The sequence below is a fragment of the Notolepis coatsorum genome, assembly GCF_963971535.1.
Source record: "Notolepis coatsorum genome assembly, chromosome: 14".
Lineage (NCBI taxonomy): Eukaryota > Metazoa > Chordata > Actinopteri > Aulopiformes > Paralepididae > Notolepis > Notolepis coatsorum.
In genome coordinates this window covers 64,101,862-64,120,536 of record NC_140178.1, presented here as the reverse complement: position 1 = coordinate 64,120,536, position 18,675 = coordinate 64,101,862, and the positions used below count along the sequence as shown (strand labels likewise).

At 43.5% G+C, this 18,675-nt stretch overlaps 1 protein-coding gene across 2 annotated transcripts in view; it reads right to left on the bottom strand.

Annotated features, from left to right (window-relative positions):
* usp36 (ubiquitin specific peptidase 36) overlaps nucleotides 1–18,675 on the bottom strand; it is a 157,096-nt gene that overhangs the window by 69,302 nt on the left and 69,119 nt on the right. The gene's annotated exons all lie outside the window — the stretch shown is intronic.

Genomic DNA, 18,675 nt, shown 5'->3' with positions numbered 1-18,675 from the left:
ATGAAGAGGGGGGACATTTTTTCGAAATTGACCCAGTTTTAGCGTTTTTATCAAACATTTTGTCGACATTATCTGCATACCGATATTATCGGCCGGTATCGGCATTAAAATGTGATATCGGAAAATATCGGTATCGGTTTTCAAAAAAAAATAAAAAAAAAAAATTTACATTTCTATAACCTTTATTTACCCAGGCAAGCAAGTAAGAAAAAATTCAGATTTTATTTATTGTCAAAAGTATGCATAGTGTGTTAATTCCACAACAAGAGATATGTAATGTTAATTACCTGAAATGTTCCATTTTTGGGGGGGGGGGGGGGGGGGGACCCTGCATATATCGGTATCGGTTGATATCGGTATCGGAAATTAAGAGTTGGACAATATCGGTATATCGGTATCGGTAAAAAAGCCAATATCGAGCATCCCTAATTTTAATCCATGGTTCATAACATGCGTGTGTCATCTTAACACATCCACCACCGGAAACGCTTTAGAGCGTTATTGCCCGCCATGCGTTGACCGCCAGACCTCGCTGTACAGCGTTATTGAGATCAATATTTCATTTTTTAGCCATGGCATTCATAATTCATACATACAGCCGCGACGCTCTAGCTGGACCCTATAGGTGACGGCAATGACGGCTCAATACCGCCGCCTGGTGGATGGTCGGGCGAGTTACACTCGCCAACAGGATATGGGGGCTGTGCGTCGATTAAATTCATCCGGCCGTCAGATATAGTTGCATGACTCCCGACAGACACAATGTACATAATGGATCGCTTTCTAAACTTAATAATCGATATGATTTCGGCGTTTATTGCGACATACAAACCGGAAATGGACCTAGGCGATCTGCGTCGTATACCTGGGATCTTTCACCGCCAGTCTCATTGGCGCACGGTAAGAGGACACCAACGTTATTTTCAACCCAATTGTGAGTTTCCTTGTTTGCAAACCATCTGATCAATATATCCACCCAACCTACATAAAGCATTTACTCAGGGTATCTGCAGGAGTCAGATTTAAGGCTTTTTAAGACTTTTTAATGCCACTCAGAATTAAATTTAATACCAATTTCACAATAACAAAAATCATGCAACGACACCAATTAAGTTTAGGGACACATTGGTCCAAAGATGTTTATTAAAACATAACTTGGAAACTTAAAAATCGTGAACTTAAAGGAGTAACTGGATTGGATGAATTTCAACAAAGGGGTGACTAATATACCAGGGGCCAAGCAGCAAGTGCAACAGCCACATTTCCGTCAGAACACATACTACCTACCTACCATAGGACTTATACCTGTAAGAACACATGACTATCACCATAGGACTGATACCTGTCAGAACACATGACTATCACCATAGGACTGATACCTGTCAGAACACATACCTGTCAGAACACATGACTATCACCATAGGACTGATACCCAGTGATGGGCAGTAGCTAGCTATAAGTAGCGACGCTACATAGCTTAACTACAATTCTCAGTAGCGTGATGGTAGCGTCGCTACTTTTGAACCAAGTAGCGTTCTCTGTAGTGCAGCTATTTTTAGAACGAAGTAGTAGGGCTGGGCGATATGACGATATTATATAAATATCGGGTACAGTTCATTAACGATACACTTTTTTAACGTATTGTGGATATCGTGATGTTTTGCCCAAGAGGATTGTGTCGCGTCAATCTGGTCCACACCCGTTCAAACAACGCCGCCCCCACACACACTACTGCATCAAAGTTACTAATTATTATTAACAAAGGCATTCGTTTTGTGGCATTAACGTTATATAGTTACACGTTCAATAACATTAGCGTATTTACCCAAACATAGCAATGTCCGATGACGACATAGATAGCAAGCGTTACTGTTCATATCTCAGCCCGTGCGGAGTTGTGCATGCCCATTCTGCGGTCTGTTAATAAAGTTTTCAATCAGACAGATGTATGGAAAGGCTTTTATTATAACATTCGTTGCAATAAAATCATTATGGCTTGTTTAGTCATGCTGCGGTGCGCTGGTAATCACTCGTCTGCCGCAGGGAGCTGTTGTTGTCGTTGAGCTGAGCTCAGCTCTCGTCAAAATCAATTGCGGAAGTAAAAAACGCATAGAGCTTGCCGATTGGTGCTAAGAACAGCAGGGTGGGTTCAATCGGTGTGACGTAATTGGCAGACTCGACTGTCAATCAAAAATATTCTGTTGCCGGCTGAATGATCGAATGAATGAAAACGTTATTAACGATTGCAGAATGGGTACAATACAGTACAGCTCAATACAACAACAGTGGACTGGGGGATGAAGACCAGAAAAAGACTTTCGGCTTTTTTACATAAGGGTCCTCCATTTTCAATTCATCAAAACATTTAGAGACATACAAATATACAGTAGTTTCATAAAAATGCTAAAATGCTATTTATTGATTGATTGATTGATTTAAAACTTTATTAACATATTGCAGAATGGGTACAGTACAGCTCAATACATACAATTGTTAAGGGGATGCAGACCAGAGAAAGTCTTTCGTCTTGTTTACATCAGGGTCCCCCATTTTCAATTAATCATATTTCATATCTAAATCATATAATATCTCATTGCTAAATATATGCAATATATAATCTAATAATCCAATAATCTAAATCTAATATATAATATAAAAATGCTAAATGCATGGGTATTTTATTTAGTCTTTAATGTTAGCTTGCAAACTCAAATACTGTCTTGGTAAGCCTCATAATGAATTGTTTGGGGAAAAAAAGAAAAACATCGTGATGTGTATCGTGTATCGCCGAAAGGTCAGAAAATATCGTGATATCATATTTAGGCCATATCGCCCAGCCCTACGAAGTAGTGACGTAGCGTGTGGAAACGCTACACGCTACTATCCGGAGAAACAGACAAAGATTTGTGAAAAAAAAAAACTCCCAGCAGAAAACACACTATGATTGGTTGGTTTAGATACGAGTATGATGACTCACGATTGGGTAAGGTTAGGCCAAAACATTACGGGTAGGCCAATCAGAGGCAGGATAGGGCGGGACTCCAGCTCCGCAAACCAGGAAGTGCAAATCAAAACAGACCGCTGCATGAATGAATGCAACTTAACATATTACATGAACCAGTCCGCGCGAAATGGCAGAGGGATTCGATGTTTCCAGGGCTGATGGCATTGATGAAGATGATGATGTCAATAACAACAATGCCTCTCCATGGCCCTATCTGGAAACATTTATGAGTTTGACTGAAAAAACGCCTAAAACATAATGTTTAGGTGTTTATTGTGTCAGCCAAAAACGAAGCTGATCTCAACTTCCCACACGTCCAGCACTAACTTGAGAACACATATTCAGGTGAGCTGATGAAAATCTTTACATTAAACATTGTCAACTGTTCCCAAACAGCACACAAGTCAGTGCACTTTCTGTCAACAGCTTTAACTAATAGATAGCTGCTATCATGTTTCCAGGGGGGGTCCCCACATGATTTTGGGGCCATGGAATGTTTTGTGAGTTACATATTTAAATACATTTGGTCATTTAGCTGAAGCTTTCATTCAAAGCAACTTACAAATTGTGTACAACAAGTAAGCAGGCGTGGTACATATCTAGCAGCCAAGGATAAGTAAGTATTGTTTGTCTAGCAGTGTCAAGCTTGAGTGTTATACTCTGAGTACATGTATACTGTAGTAGTATAGACATATTAGCATAGTTGGAGGGCTTGTTTCAGTTTTATAATAAACAATGAAACTGAAATTTTTTTTGCCTGCCTATTTGTTTGGTGGAAACCTGATCATGAAGTTTATTATAATATAAAAAAAAAAAAAAAAAAAAGTAGTGCCGATGTAGTTAGCTATTTTTGCCATGTTCTTGTAGTGTAGCTTGCTACATTTCTCTGGGGATAGCTTCCATTGTAGTCGAGCTATATTTAATCGAGAGTAACTTGTAGTGTAGCTTACTACATTTTCCAAGTAGCTTGCCCATCACTGCTGATACCTGTCGGAACACATAACTATTACCATAGGACTGATACCTGTCAGAACACATGACTATTACCATAGGACTGATACCCGTCAGAACACATAACTATTACCACCCTCCCCAGGGTATCAAAAAAGTCAACCAACAAACAAGATTCTTGTACCGGATCTCCTCTCTGGTAAACAAGAATACCCTGAAGACTCTGGCAGGAGGACTCATTCAAGGGTACTACGACTATGCTTGCACCTCATGGTACCAAAGCACCTCAAAGGCACTAAAAACAAGATTACAAACATCACAAAACAAACTGGTCAGACTACTGCTTAACCTCATTCCTAAAACCCACTTTACCCCTGCCCACATTCAAAACCGCTCTTAAAGAGCACCTACGGGAGGCTGCAATTAGAAACGGCACTGTAAATGTCCAAACCCCCCCCCCCCTAATGTACAGTCTCCTCCCCGTCATATGTATATATTTTCTGTTAGGATCTCTGGGTAACAGTACTGTATATTTGCATATCATATATGTCACAAATGTAACAGTACTATATACCTGTATGTCATGTATGTCTCTATGCCATAAATGTCATGATGTCATGTATGTTGTGTATGTCATAAATGTCACTATGAATTGAAAATCGGGGACCCTGATGTAAACAAGACGAAAGTATTTCTCTGGTCTGCATCCCCTTAACAATTGTGTGTATTGAGCCGTACTGTATTGTACCCATTCTGCAATCTGTTAAATAAAGTTTTTCATTCATTCATCCAGTTGTTTTGTTTTTGTGGTTTGGTTGAATGAATGAATGAAAACTTTGTTTAACAGATTGCAGAATGGGTACAATACAGTACGGCTCAATACACACAATTGTTAAGGGGATGCAGACCTGGGAAAATGGGTCCCCCATTTTCAATTCATAGTGACATTTATGACATACACAACATACATGACATTTATGGCATAGGGACATACATGACATACAGGTATATAGTACTGTACTGTTACATTTGTGACATATACGATGTGCAAATATACAGTACTGTTACCCATAGATCCTAACATATATATATATATACATATGATGGGAGGATACTGTACATTAGGAGGGGGTGGGTGGGAGGAAAAAATACATAGTGGGTGAAGCTCTCATCGAACATAAACACAAACGTGTCCTTGTTTACATCCATGAATAGATTATTTTCAAGTCAAGACCTCAGCTTCAAGCGTTGGCGTGGAGCCGAATGTTATCCAGACTTCTGTTGGTGCAGATGTTATAGTCCTACCTGAGATGGCGCAGCTGGTGTGGAGGCAGGGGCAGAAAAGAAATGCGAAATAGTAGTTTGCAGGCGGGTTTTTGCAGAGGTACGCTTAGCGCTCAGCATGTGCGACTCGACTGCTTTTTTTGTTGTTGCAGCGGGCATCGTAATGGTCTTTGACTGGGACCAACCATGGCGCAAACAGTGGATTGTCGAGCCAGTTCTCGTTAAATTGGCACTTTCCCATATTAACAAGTGCAAATGCTAAACTAAACTAAACGTAACGTTATCGCTTCCGCTTCGCCTTGCTAACGTTAACTAGACTCCGTTGCTGAAATAGTTCCCGGCCAACATAAGGACCCGTGTTGGTTCCGCCCCTTTCCGGTCTGCGTGATGCTACAACACGGTCAATAAAAAGTCCCGACTTTATCTCCCGTTAACCGTTTTTCCCCAGATTTCATAATAAAACATTTAGCATTTTATCTTTCCTTTCTATGGCATTTTTAAGACCTCTGAAAATGGATTTAAGACATTTTAAGACAAACTAAGGCCTTAATTATTGATAAACAAATTTAAGGATCCACGGACACCCTGTTACTGATGATCGGGGAATTATAAATGACCCCCCCAACCCCCTTTCCTCCAAGCATGATGAAGCATAACGTATACCGATCATATAGTTTAATTCTTTAATATAGCGTTTATAGGGGGAAAACGGCAATCGATAATCTATATATGCGTTTAGGACTATAACTCACGTTCTAGGAATTACTGCAGAAAACGATAACATACTTATATTCTAGAAGGTATTTTTGTATGAATGTATGAATGAAAAAGTATAACGTTCCCACATCCTGAACGATAGATAATTGATGTTGAATGGGTAATAGTAATGTCAATATAGCAATACAATTTAAAAAGTTATAGCCCTGCAAAGAAGGTGAGCCACTCCATAGACTTATAGCACTGGCAGACTGGGTACAATGATGGGTACAATGCCCGGCGGGCAATGTGTTAATGATGACGTCACATCAGGTGCAGGGCAGCGAGGGGCTGAGAGTCACAGGCAGGTAGTGGCAGGAAGCAGAGAGCCGCCTTGCTACTACTAGCCGAGGAGTGAATGAATGAAAATGTATCCGTTTCACCTAACACTATTGCTCCGTGATCATAGCCAATGTTCCCTCTAATTATTTTTCGGTCTGAGCAAACACTCAAACCTCCTGAGCAGACATCAGCAACTACTGAGCAACATACGTCACCTGCCGATTAACCGGTTAGTTGATAAGCAGTGGTTTGTAAAAAATCTGAGAATCTTAATTTCCCTTAATGTCTAACATAAAAATATATACATTTTACTGATACACAGAGAAATAATACAAAAAGGCATATTATATTCCTTAATCAAATATTTATTTGACCATTGATTGACGATACAGAGCATAGTCCTTACTTTGGTGGCGGCGGTGTGAGTCGTGTCACTAACTTTTGTCTTTTTAGGAGGCTGACTCTAGTCATTATTTTATTAAGTGAATTATAATGCGACTTCAAGGGTGACCATAGTGATTTTTTTTAAAGAGGACACTCTGCCTTCAGCCTCAAGATACTTAATCAAAGTTTACTCAAAGATGCCTTATCATTATAATATATTTAAAGTATACCTCCTCTGTATGGATATAAAATTATTGTTTATATTGTTTTATATAACAAAATAATATCTCTCTATAACCAAAGTTACTCAACATGCTGTATTATGCCTAAAGTAATCTATCTGACAAATCTCAAGAAAATAACTAAATCAACCTATGACAAAATAATATATATTTTCAAGTCTTACTGGACAAAATAAATAACAAGAAAAATATGATGTAATGTTCTAAATAATACCTCTTCTGTATTAGAAAATCCAGCTTTAAAAAATATATCTTTATCTTTTCAATGTAATGTAAATTATAAAACAGTAACCTCACAAAGATACTAATTTAAAAGTGCACTATGCAGTTTCAGATTTGTTGCAATTAGTGTACTAAACTAATTTATTACACACATAATCCTTATGATTGTATCATAAGCATCTTATCAAACCAAAACATCATTTTGAGGCATCAAAATGGTTTTCAATTATTTTCTTTCTCTCTCTGTATAGCTGCATTCTTCAATCAATTTGGTCAACTTTGCCATCAAACTCTCGCCTCGCACTGCTTTGTTTGTAATGTTTTGCTGTGTCCATGTGAGCTTTGAGATCGCCAGCACCTTTATTAGACACATAAACATATGGTCAAGCTTTGCATGCGTTGCACTCCGCTTCCAATTAGTCTCGACCGGGATGATAAATTGGAAATTTTCTCTGCAGTTCATCTGTAATGTACATTTTCGCGTTTGCATTGTGAGGAGCCAGCAATGCTGGTCGGATCTGTCCGACCATATATATATATATATTTCTTTTTTATCCCAATTTCTCACATTACATTCACCCTGAATGTTAAAGGGGAACTATTTTACTATTTCTTTCACTATTTGGGCACTTTTACACAATTCCTGTGAGTCTATGGAACACCTCTGTAATATATATATTTTTTTTTATTCATTGTTTTGTATTTCTAATCAAGTCCTCAAAAACAGCATTTTTCTACCTCAAGATCTCGAGCCGTTTTGAGCCTGGGCAGCAGAACTGTGTGCAGCTCATCTTGTATCTCAACATTAACATGCAGCGGTGTCTTTCTGACATCACAAATCATCACATTTTCAAATGACTCAGTTCAGTGAGGGTGAATATTGTGAGAGGAGAATTGGAAGAATGCGCCAATATGAGAATTTTGAGACATAGATCATATTAATATAAGTTCACATAGCTAGGAAACAATGCTAAACACTCAAAAAGGCCATTTATAAGATAGTTCCCCTTTAATGTTATCCAGGTGAAAAGTTAACTTCATTCAAGCGAGGCATTGCAATCCTTGACATAAATCATTTGATGTATAATTAAATCAAAGGAAATGCGTTTGGGTCTGAGAGTGTGGCTGGTCTGCCGTTCTGCAGCTGGATACTATTCTCCACTTGCACAACCTGAAAGTCGGCACTTCCGGCTGACTTCCGGTTGCCAATGGTACTTCCTGTCCCATCCAAATACATTGGTTTTAGCTACTTTTCTCCCCTTATTTAAGCAACTTTGTCGTCACAGAGAGGCAATGAAACGTTTGTATTATTATAGTATAGAATGTATTTAATAAGCAAACGTTTGTCAGCAGGGTTTTTGGGCTGTATTTCATGTAAAAACGTTCACTGTTAGTTTACTTGCTCACGCTAATTAAGGCTAATACTGGCTAACAGAAGCTAGCGCAAGAAACGACGCCGCAAAGTATTGTTTATAGTGCATTTCTTGCCACCTTATAGCATTTGTACATTTGTATGACAGTCTATAATGCTCCCGTGAGGTTTTTCCGGACGTTTTGGTAATGATTTTCACTATAAAATCATATTTCTAAATGACAGGAAGTTGATAAACTGTCCGGAATAGCTTTGAGCTAACTATCTTTGCCGATGCATTGCAAGAAACGACGCCGCAAAGTATTGTTTATAGTGCATTTCTTGCCACCTTATAGCATTTGTACATTTGTATGACAGTCTATAATGCTCCCGTGAGGTTTTTCCGGACGTTTTGGTAATGATTTTCACTATAAAATCATATTTCTAAATGACAGGAAGTTGATGAAAACTGTCCGGAATAGCTTTGAGCTAACGATCTTTGCCGATACATTCCATTCTAAACGTAACGTTAGTTGTTCAAAACATTACCAGTCTATATAATTTGTTCCTCAACGTTATATAGACGGGTAATGTTTTGTAAACTAACTGCAGCCTGCTACAGTTAGAAGCTAACGTTAGCCAGCAAGCTGCAGCTTGCTACAGTTAGAAGCTAACGTTAGCCAGCAAGCTGCAGCCTGCTACAGTTAGAAGCTAACGTTAGCCAGCAAGCTGCAGCCTGCTACAGTTAGAAGCTAACGTTAGGCAGCAAGCTGCAGCCTGCTACAGTTAGAAGCTAATGTTGAGGAACAAATTATATAGACGGGTAATGTTTTGAACAACTAACGTTGCGTCGTTTCTTACAATGCATCGGCAAAGATAGTTAGCTCAAAGCTATTCCGGACAGTTTATCAACTTCCTGTCATTTAGAAATATGATTTTATAGTGAAAATCATTACCAAAACGTCCGGAAAAACCTCACGGGAGCATTATAGACTGTCATACAAATGTACAAATGCTATAAGGTGGCAAGAAATGCACTATAAACAATACTTTGAGGCGTCGTTTCTTGCAATGCATCGGCAAAGATAGTTAGCTCAAAGCTATTCCGGACAGTTTATCAACTTCCTGTCATTTAGAAATATGATTTTATAGTGAAAATCATTACCAAAACGTCCGGAAAAACCTCACAGGAGCATTATAGACGGTCATACAAATGTACAAATGCTATAAGGTGGCAAGAAATGCACTATAAACAATACTTTGCGGCGTCGTTTCTTGCGCTAGCTTCTGTTAGCCAGTATTAGCCTTAATTAGCGTGAGCAAGTAAACTAACAGTGAACGTTTTTACATGAAATACAGCCCAAAAACCCTGCTGACAAACGTTTGCTTATTAAATACATTCTATACTATAATAATACAAACGTTTCATTGCCTCTCTGTGACGACAAAGTTGTTTAAATAAGGGGAGAGAAGTAGCTAAAACCAATGTATTTGGATGGGACAGGAAGTACCATTGGCAACCGGAAGTCAGCCGGAAGTGCCTACTTTTAGGTTGTGCAAGTGGAGAATTGGTTTGTTTTGGCAAAATTATTCTGCTCTGTGTGACAATAAATAAATGAATGATATGCAATTTAAAACCAAAACTAAGGCCTCAGTATGAGTTTAAGACGTGAACATGGTCATGTTTGTTGAATAAAAAAAAATAGTAAAAAAATTGTTTATAAGGGGAAAAAAATAAAAGATTTTGTGCGACCGGTTTCAGATGTGCGCGGGAGCGTTTTGCCATGTGCGCGCGCGCGCACGGGCGCACCTTAGGGGGAACATTGATCATAGCCATTCATCTCTAAAGCTAACCACTATTTGTAAAAGCCACAACCACGTTACCATATTTGTAATAATGTAAATCATTGTGTCGTTGTACATATTGTGTGTATATAACGTTAGTAGCTAAGTTAGCTAGCTTGGTAGCCAGCATTCTCTAAACTCCTAACATGCCCCGATTTAAAATGGTTCTCTCCTCTTTGTATACCTTTGTCCTCACAAGTATTCTGCCAGGGAACTTATGGACACGACAATAGTAGTAGTTATAAGGTGTTTGAGCTTGTAACGTTAACGTTAGTTAGCTAATAGCTATCGTGGTAGCCCGTTTCGTGACTGTGATGCACCGAGTGGGGCTACTAGGGGGCTACTATCGTATCAACATGCCGTGACGTGTAGCTTGCTAGCCGGCATGATGCGTGCAGTGCTTTGCCCCACAGGTCTGAGAAGAGGACCTGCACATTTTACGCGTTCCCAAAACTTTTACATGCCCCGATTTAAAATGGTTCACGACAGTAGACATAATGCTAACGTTAGCGGGGTAACGTTAGCCAGAGCCATATAGCCAGTAGTACTATGACCCGGACGGGCATAAGGCATAAGTTGCTGGAAGTGACGTCACGGCCCTGCTAGCGTCTGATAAGCTTTTTCATTTGCTCCGTACATGTTATTCGTGCATGGACCTTTTTAACCCTTTCTGAGTGGCATTTCCGGCATCAAATGGGAAAAAATAAATAATGAAATTAGATACCAATGATGTAAACTACCCATAATTGAAGAGTAGGGTTTAACCTGCAAGTGGCACTTTAAGGTCAGCGTTGGCCATGTGTCTATAATGAAATGAGGACAGCTCTGCGCAATAGCAAGTCTCATCTCAGCCGCAATGTGACAACATATACTCGATGTTCACGATATAGTAATTTACTACATCTCATGTAGAACAAGCCGCCCGCGATACATCGAGTATACTCGATATATCGCCCAGCCCTAGTATGAACTCGACATAACGTTAGCGTTACTCCGTTTCGATGAAGTGTTTAATTAGCAGCAATCTGTTGTTGAAAATGTGATGTTAAAATCTCCGTGCGTAGCACCGGAAACCGGAAACGCGAGGACAGGAAGCCGTCATGAAATCATTGTAGTCATATTGTAGTCTTATTAACTAAAAGATTTTAACAAAATAAAAAGCAGCAGCACTATTAATAACTGAGTCATGTTTGCTATGCATTTCTTTCTTTAGGGGAGTAGGACATTTGTTTCACAGTTTTAGCATGATGTTTTATAGATGGCTAGGTTAAACACAGGTTTTTGTTTTTAAGAGGGGGGGGGTTGATGGGGCGGCTACGTGGCGTAGTGGTCAAGGTGCTCGCCACGAAATGCTGGAGACGCTGGGCTCGTCAGTTCGAGCCCAGCTCTCCACATTTGCTTTCAGTTTAGCTGGTTGTCCGTACATACACATTGGCCGTATTAGGGGGTGGGAAACTGATGGGTGGGGATTGGGCGTTGTGGACAGCGACTCCTACAGGTCAGTTGGTGCGCCTGCTCAATAGAATCAGGAAGTGTCGGGGGCAGCGTGAGCCTCCCACGCGTTACTCCTCGCCACTGAGAGATCGAGCTGCGCAGGTGAAAAGATGCGACTGCTGTTACCTCAAGTACCGGAGGGGACTTGTGCTATGTATGACTTAGTCCACATTGCAGCCGGCTTGTGGGAGGCAAGAAACAGCGTCCGTGACAGGGGAGGGTTGAATTGGATGATACGAAATTGGGATGGGAGAAAAATATAGAAAAAATGGGAGAAAAAGTGGATAAAAAAAAAAAAAGAGGGGGGGGGTTTGATTTGATTGCAGTTTATTTCAAATATGCAACACAACAAACAAACATAAAGTACAGATATGGCCTTAAGCCGTTCAAATAATAAATGTACCGTATACAATTTTATTTTAAATAATAATAATCTAAAAGAACCGATAAAGTACCGAACCGTTAAGCAGTATCGATAAGAGTAGTAGTGTTACAAAGGGTCAGATTAAACCGAATATATATATTTATTACTTGAGATATATTGTATAATATTTGTATATCGTCTGATATCCCTTGTATATTCTTTGTACATATACACGGAATATCCCTTTACCTAGGTACAGGCCAGACCATAATATTCGTTCTCCTATTGGACAGCGACCCCCTAGGCGCCAACGGCCATACCCCCAATGTCTAGTTCAAAGCCACCGCTAAGACATGTCTCGACATGCCCAGGTTTGCGCAGTAATACGAGACAGAAATAAGGTTGGCACTAGATTATTCACCTTACGTATAAATACGGCGCAGGTGGATACAGCAGTTAGTTAACCCAACAAGTTGAAGCCTTCACCACGAGTCAACGACCAAGTGAAGTGAGCAACTTTGCGTCTAAATAGAGCACTTAGAACCGCGTGCGAATAGGATAGTAAAAGTGTCAGAGTTTAGTGAAATAACGTCAAGTTCGACCTAATTAAATGTGAAGTACCGTGCACAGGAGAATCTACACCGGCAAATGCAGAGCCTTTTCCGGCTGGATTATACTGCTTTTGGTACTATGGCGGCTGGAGCAGAGAACCGTCTACCCCGCTGCTGTGTGGGATCTACCCGTGAGGAGCATCACTCGAGCCCGTCTCTAGGAAGAGGCTGGCTGGCTTTCATCCATGCTGTCCCGCATACTTGGATTATAGCTGCTGCTTTTGTCTGCCGATCGAGGGGAGTATATGTACCGACTCCCGTAGCTGGAGCTTATTGATTCCTCGTTGATCCAGACTTTTGCATCCGAACATTCCTCTCCCCCTGCTGGCTTACAACCGGAGGGAACCCCCTTAGTATCTCCAGCTGACCTACGAGTGTGCCTTATATAATTCTTATGCTACAGGTGGTATTAATTATCCCCATCGTAATATGCTCATGGACTTACGCTCTTGACCTATTCATGCACATTCTTCGCCATACAAGCGCGACCCTAATTCTCAATACTGTAATCTAATATTGCTGCTCTTCTAATAAATATTCCAAACAGGACTTTTTGTTAAGCCGTGTTATTGTGTGGGTGTTCATCACATATACCTGTGTACTGTATGGCCAGTAATTAAAGTACATAACTCAGTAGTGGTTTAATGATACCATACTCTCAATACAGTCAGGGAATTGTACCCCTCAGTTACAATTGGTCCTTCGAGCCGGAGGGTAATCAGTGTAATATCTAAATATAATAGATATTAACCATGGCCAGCGGTGAACACTCCACAAACGGCTCTCCTAAGCTAGAACGCCTGCAGCGTAGACGGCAGCCACCTCCTTACTTAGAGGACTACGCTGCCAGTCTACTACCTAGCTTTATACAGACGTTAAATGCGGAAAAAGCGGATAGTAAAAGCATGTCAAACCCTACCGACCAGGCGACCCTGCCAGTAGAGACCCTAGTGGGTTCTAACGTAACTGACCAAGCTCACGGGGGGGACCAGGAGGGACATGACATGACTATACCCCCAGACAACGTCAACGGGACGGTCCCCGGAGAGCTCCAGGATAAAGAAAGCGCTCCAGGGACAGAACCCGACCCACTACCAGAAGAGAAGCGCGCCCAGGAGACGGACCTCGAGGCGCGCCCAGAGAACAGATCTCCAACGAGCACTGCCAGAAGCCGATCACCTCCGTCGGTGTCTTCCCCCAGCGAAGCGGACAAGATGCTGGCGCAGGCATTCATCGCCACCCTGGCAGCCTCCACCGAACGCGATCGACTTCAGGGTGAACGCGATCGACTTCAAGCGCAACAGACGAGCGAGCGCGAACAAGCTGCAGACCAACGAGAGCGCCTTCACGCGCAACTCCAAGCGCAAGCCCTCAGTGAAGGCGAACATTCTGCAACCGAGCGAGAGCGCTTCCAGGCGCAACAAAGGAGTGAAGACGACCGCATAAGACTGGAGACCAGAGGCCTTCAGACGGAAGAGAACATTGAAAGAGGCCGCGCTGAAGCGCAGCACGCCGCCGCCAATGCACAGCGCGACGCCGCCAATGCACAGCTCCACGCCGCCCATGCCAGCGCCAATGCACAGCGTGACGCCGCCAATGCCCACCGCGAAGCACAGCGCGACGCCGCCCATGCCCAGCGCGAAGCAGAGCGCGACCGGCTGCAGATGGTAGAACAATTGATCGCCATGGCGACACCCCCTCTCTCCGCACGGAGCTCCCGGAGATCATCACGACAAGGGTCTAGGGCACATTCCCCTACCCGACCAAGCGACCCCGCCAACAGGAGGATCCTGTCCACGTCCCCGAACCCCCTCCCCGGCCGGTCCATACGAGACCCAGCAACCGGGAAGAACCGGCCCACGTCGCCGAGAGACTGACTAGAAGACTCCAGGACCTAGCAGAGGAAGAGGAAGAGGAAGAGGAGGAATGTCAAGCCGACCAGCAGCAACGTACTCTGGACCAGGAGGCCCAGTACAGCCCAGACGTCAGCCCCGAGTCACTGCGCTACAGACCCCCGACTCAACTCAAGGGTGAGTTTGACGCACCGCCAGCCCCGAGGAACAGCACCTGGGTACTCGGGCTTTGGGACCCACCAAGTACCAGCCCACGACGACACGTACGGGGAGACTCGCCCAGGAGGCCTCTCCCCCAACGCTCACCGATGTGCCAGCCATCCATGGCATCGTACCTTGGCACACCGACGTTCCCGGATTTTACACACGAGGACAGAGCACAGTACACGGTAGGGATGGGTATCGTTAGGATTTTATCGATACTACTACTCTTATCGATACTGCTTAACGGTTCGGTAGTTTATCGATACTCTTATCGGTTCTTTTAGATTATTATTTAAATATATTTAAATTTTTAAAAAAAATTATAAATTATTATTTGAACGGCTTAAGGCTATATCTGTACTTGATATTTGTTTGTTGTGTTGCATATTTGAAATAAACTTCAATCAAATCAAACCCCCGGCCCCCTCTTAAAAAACAAAAACCTGTGTTTAACCTGGCCATCTATAAAACATCATGCTAAAACTGTGAAACAAATGTCCTACTCCCCTAAAGAAAGAAATACATAGCAAACATGACTCAGTTATGCAATAGTGCTGCTGCTTTTTATTTTGTTAAAATCTTTTAGTTAATAAGACTACAAAATGACTACAACGATTTCACGACGTTTTCCTGTCCACGCCGGAAGTGCATCGGATACCTACCTTAACGTTACATTTTCAACAACGGAACAGATTGTTGCTAATTAAACACTTCATGGAAACGGAGTAACGTTAACGCTATGTCGAGTTCATATGTGTAGTGTAGTATGAACTCGGCGAGTCGGCATAACGTTAACGTTAGTCAGTTTCAGTGTTGCTGGATGGTATACTCTATTAGCTCCGTAGCTAACGTAGCTAGCCACGTTAACGTTAAATGTTCAACAACAGAACAGATTGCTGCTAATTAAACACTTCATGGAAACGGATTAACGTTATCGCTATGTCGAGTTCATAAGTGTAGTGTAGTATGAACTCGGCATAACGTTAACGTTAGAGTGTACCATCCAGCAACACTGAAACTGACTACTAGCTCCGTAGCTAACGTAGCTAGCCACGGACAGGCACCTCCAGTCCCTACCCGTGTATGTGTGAGTGGCTCGCGACAAGTGTGTGTAATGGCTTGCTGCGGCTCGCTTCTCGTGCAGAGACAGAGAGAGGATCGTTCGCAACTTTTAAATAATAATAATAATTTCTCTAGAGTATCGATAGCAGTACCGAGGACGTCGGAGCTTATAAATACTCCGGTATTTTCTAATATAGTACCGGTTCCCGTTCAAAACCGGGGTCCGGGGGGCATCCCTAGTACACGGAACTACGGATGTGCTTAGAGACTATTATGTCCGACGTCCCCGATGAGACGTACAAATATGCTATCCTCCTCAAGCACCTGAAGGTGCCCAGAGCGCACAATATAGCGCTGGCATATTCCAACTCAAGTACCCCATACACCGCGGCTCTAGTAGCCCTCGACCAGCGTTATGGACGCATATGGGACTACGTGATACAGGAAATAAGAGATATCGACCGCCTCCCCCCAGCCAGAGACAACAGAGCATTGGATGACCTCTCTATCAAGGTACAGTCCCTGGTAGGGATGCTGGGGTCCCAAAAGGAAAAAGGGATATATGAACTGTACGCTAACTCTAATGTAGAAAGGATATTAGAGAAGCTCCCTCCCGCCCGACAAGAGCGCTTCAGGCGGCAGAGAGACCACCGCGACCCCAACGGCCCAGAGGCATCCCTACTAGACCTATCTGAGTTCCTCGCCAGGGAGGTCAGCAGCCTACGACTGGACACGTTCGTGTGGAGTGGACCAAGCCCAAGACCAGGACCTCGGGGATCAAATGATAACCGCCGGTCGGTGACCGTTATGCACCAAGCCGAATCAGTACCGCAGCACAAGAACCACAACACCCCCTCGACGAAAGAGGAGTGGAAGATTGAATGCCAGTACTGTGAAGGGGAACATCGGCTGTATCAATGTGACGATTTCAAGAAGCTGACCACGGACGAGGTGAGTCAGTGGATCAAAGACCACCGCTGCTGCTTCCGCTGCGCGCGCAGCCATATGGCAGCTGAGTGCCGCTTGAAGAAGAAGTGCAGCAGGTGCGGCGGCGCCCACTTGGAGGTCCTGCATGACATCAACAGGCGTCCGCCAGGACAACAAAGTGGGCCCGTCACGGTAATGTACCAGGCCGAGGCGGTGGCACCAGTACCGAAGATCCACCAGACCGCCCCCTGGTGTCCCGACTGCTACAGCAGACACTGGGAGTCACGGTGCTACTCGGACGACCGCGAGTCGGCACCACCCCAGAAGATCCAAGGCAACCCACCAACAGGAGTACTCCATATAGACCAGCATAGCGGGACGCTCCAGGGCCCCCTCTACGGACTTGACAGTCCACCCACGCCTACACGCTGCCTGCACACAAAGGTGAGCGACACCGGCCACTCTCTCGTACAGCCCGTTGAGGCTATTGACATTAGGCGAGAGGCCTGTGAGAGAACCGTGGGCACAAGAGGGAGTTCCGAACTCCACCCCCCTCAGCTGCGCTCCAGACGTAGCTGACCTCGAACCCAGCACCCCAAGCGACTCCTTGATGGGGCGGCGGGAACCGGCCCCTCCTCAGACGGGGTACAGACCAAACAAGAGGAACAGACGGAGGATGTGGAGGCGCAGCCAAGCACAGATCAAAGCAGTCTCAGGCCCGCTTCCTCCTAACCCCCCTACCATCCCGTCAGAAGCGGGTCAAGGACGGGGACAACTTAAAAGTGGACACAGTCGTCGTGATCATAGACCAGTCACTACCCCGAGCTGCGTGGCCGGCCGGCCGTGTAAGCAAAGTGATCACTGGGGCCGACGGAAAGGTCAGAGCGGCAGAAGTGCTCGTCCAGGGACGGACACACACCCGACCCGTGGCGAGGCTGATAGAGTTGCCAAGGCTACCCGACTCCCTTAATGACGACCATGACCCACTGACTTTGTGAATTGCCCTACTCCTCACAACGGACATTGAGTAGTGGACAAGACGGTTAATCTGTCTCTGCTTATCTAATTAGGTGCGGACTAATTAGGAGGCGGCTGTTACAAAGGGTCAGATTAAACCGAATATATATATTTATTACTTGAGATATATTGTATAATATTTGTATATCGTCTGATATCCCTTGTATATTCTTTGTACATATACACGGAATATCCCTTTACCTAGGTACAGGCCAGACCATAATATTCGTTCTCCTATTGGACAGCGACCCCCTAGGCGCCAACGGCCATACCCCCAATGTCTAGTTCAAAGCCACCGCTAAGACATGTCTCAACATGCCCAGGTTTGCGCAGTAATACGAGACAGAAATAAGGTTGGCACTAGATTATTCACCTTACGTATAAATACGGCACAGGTGGATACAGCAGTTAGTTAACCCAACAAGTTGAAGCCTTCACCACGAGTCAACGACCAAGTGAAGTGAGCAACTTTGCGTCTAAATAGAGCACTTAGAACCGCGTGCGAATAGGATAGTAAAAGTGTCAGAGCTTAGTGAAATAACGTCAAGTTCGACCTAATTAAATGTGAAGTACCGTGCACAGGAGAATCTACACCGGCAAATGCAGAGCCTTTTCCGGCTGGATTATACTGCTTTTGGTACTATGGCGGCTGGAGCAGAGAACCGTCTACCCCGCTGCTGTGTGGGATCTACCCGTGAGGAGCATCACTTGAGCCTGTCTCTAGGAAGAGGCTGGCTGGCTTTCATCCATGCTGTCCCGCATACTTGGATTATAGCTGCTGCTTTTGTCTGCCGATCGAGGGGAGTATATGTACCGACTCCC